General features: G+C 28.5%; 1 long non-coding RNA gene across 1 annotated transcript in view; it reads left to right on the top strand.

Annotated features, from left to right (window-relative positions):
• The window catches only part of LOC140919868 (uncharacterized), a 6,458-nt gene extending 5,710 nt beyond the window's left edge, over window positions 1–748 (top strand). The window contains exon 2 of the long non-coding RNA XR_012162450.1: window positions 247–748. This is a non-coding gene — a long non-coding RNA (uncharacterized lncRNA). The remainder of the gene's footprint in view (window positions 1–246) is intronic.
• The last annotated feature ends 2,114 nt before the right edge of the window (window positions 749–2,862 follow it).

The raw sequence follows: 2,862 nt of genomic DNA, 5'->3' as shown, positions 1-2,862 counted from the left end.
AGCCATTTTAGAATTGAAAATCTGCCTTTTCTCAATTGTATTCGGCCACGACAATGCAGTTTGTCAAAAGTTCATTTTTCAACATTGTTTATGCATTTTTGGACATATGAAAACCCTTTCGAGGAGTATGCTAAGACGAAAGGTTCTTTTGAGCATTTGAAAATATAAGAATTTTGTTATGTGATGTTTGTTAATTTCGGTTGGTGACCTTTACAATTATTGTGGAAATCTGGGCTTTGCCCTCAGATAAGAACCAGGATCATCCTACCGGTTAGTACCCTGGAGATGGGAAAGTAGTTAGTCATACTTGACCAAAGCTGTGTCAGGAGGATCTTGCAGGGAGCGTGGAGATCACCAGGGTGGTGTAGTTTTGTAGCATGATCAGATTAGGTGGTTGTATAAGGACTAGATGTCTTTCTCTTGGGATTGTATTTATTTCATTTTGGAAGATTGTATCTAAGCTTAAACTGTCTGATGACTTTTTCTTTTAATGGGTCCATGTTCCACATTTTGATGTGATGTGGGGAAAGTAGAGATTCTTGGGGCAGTGCTTTTATGCAGGTGTCTGCCAAGAATACTCAAAGGGTATGAGCTATGTCTGATGGGTCTCATAGCCCCGTTGTATTTTTCTATTTAAATACTTTGGATTTTGTTTCAAAAACTATTTCCGCTGTTTGTAAATATGGTTGACTTTTCTCGTTGTGTTACGACTTAAATATTTATCCAAAAGTATTTTCTTCTTTAGTTCTTCATTTTTATGAACTTGTTTTAAAAAAGAAAATACCCTCACTTAGTGTAAAAAAAATTGGGGTGTTATAAAAAGCCTTGTAAAAATTATGCGCAAACGCTATATGACTCTACAACAGCGCTTTTTCCACAGCGCTTGTCAAAAAAGCGTTGTGATATGCTCCATTATTTTTAAAATATATTTTCAACAGCGCTTGTATTTAGTAAGCGCTGTAAAAGGCGCGCTATAATAATTTCATCATATTATTCAATCATTATTTCATTATGTGATGCTAAAATGCATTATTCAACAATAATTGCATAACATCAAGAATCGAGCATAAAAAAGCAAACGTCCAAAAATCAAGCACCAAGTAAAGATACCAAATCAATTACCAAGTAACAAAACACAACAAATAAGTATAATCTAATCATATTATACTAAAAACTGGAAGGATTCCTTACCTCAGCTATCACTACTTTACCAAATCACAATTATTCTCAATGATTCACTTCAACACCCATTGTCATCTATCATCCTTTAATCAAGACCACAACCTTAATTAAAACGAAATCCTATATATCCTTAAATAGATTAGATATTGAGTCTAAACACCTAAACCACTTATAGGGTTTACTTTTTCCGAAAAAAACATAAGAAAAAAATTTTATATTGTATTAGAATGAACTTTGTTCAAAACTTTAGACCAAAGGAATAACACTTGTTAATTTAAAACCTCAAAACACCAACACTTTTTAACTTCAACAATTTTTCCCAAAACATCAAGGGCCTATTTTTATAATTTTCTCTCAAAACCAATTAAAAAGTCTGGGGTCATAAAGCATCATCATTTTGAAGCAAAATTCTAGAAATCTCAAAACTTCTCAAAGATAGCCCTGTTTGATTCCCTTTTCAAAAATTGTTTTATAGTTTTTAAAAATTAAAAATTAAAAAATTTGTTTGTTAATCAAATTTTACAAAGTATTTTTAAAAATTGTTGTGTACTTACTGACTTTTAAAACTAAAAAATAAAATTAGGTAATAGAGGTTTTGGGTATGTTTGAATCAATTTTTCATTTTAGTTTTTAAAATTTGTTTTATAAATCAGTTTTTTTATAACTACTTTTAAGAAGAGAATAACAAAAAATTGTGTTTGGTGATATAATTTTTCAAAACAGTTTTAGAGATGAAAAACTGAAAAATATATTGTTTGGTAATCTAATTTGTGAAATATCTTTTATTAAATTAAATGATAATAAGTAAAAAATTTATGATATATATATTGCAATTTGATATATTTTAAACAAGAGAAATTTTTGTAATTGATATATAATTTACAAACTTAATCGTCTTACACCTCTCTTTTATCATTCATCTGAGATAAATGTTTTAGAACCATTGTTTTTACATCAATATCATTCATTTAAATTGTGTTTCTCTAATTTAGCATTTTAAATAAAATATTTAATTCACTTATTTTTATAAAATTTTAATTTTTGTGTGGAAGAGATGTTTAGAATATTTTAAACATATTTAATCCTTAATATTTTTTTTATAGTAATCATATTTATATTTGTGATAAATGTGTGAACATTCTAATAAAAATATTTCATATCTTCATAGCTTATAAATTAATTAATTTTTATATAAAATTAAATTATATGGTAGAGGTGGATACTAGAACGCTCACTCAATTTTAGAGGTAGTTATTCATAAGGGTGGGTAACATAAGGGTTATGTTATTCATGAGTAAGGGTTTCATGCAAAACAGAGAGATGAATGAAAAGGGCTTTTCAACATGGTGGCCAAACAAATTACTTATGCAAAGATTTTTAACGTAACTTGTTAATTATGAGAATTAGAATTGCTAAGAAGAAGCATAATGTAAGCATACGTTTACTAATTAACACTAATGAATGAGTATCATTTTAATAATATTAACGACAAGCGTCATTGCAAATTGTGAGAAAACACATACAACGAAGAAACCAATTTGTGAGTTCATGTGAGCATCTACGTTGTAGAAACCCTCAGTGATCCTATTTTTAAAATCCTTTTAGAATGTACTCAGAAAACTTCATTTTATATCCTCTTTATATAGTTCTCTTAATAAACATAAAAACTACATTAATCCT

The sequence above is a fragment of the Cicer arietinum genome, chromosome 3 (genome assembly GCF_000331145.2).
Source record: "Cicer arietinum cultivar CDC Frontier isolate Library 1 chromosome 3, Cicar.CDCFrontier_v2.0, whole genome shotgun sequence".
In the NCBI taxonomy this organism is placed as follows: domain Eukaryota; kingdom Viridiplantae; phylum Streptophyta; class Magnoliopsida; order Fabales; family Fabaceae; genus Cicer; species Cicer arietinum.
The sequence above is the reverse complement of the archived record's forward strand: the minus strand, read 5'-3'. Positions and strand labels throughout refer to the sequence as shown.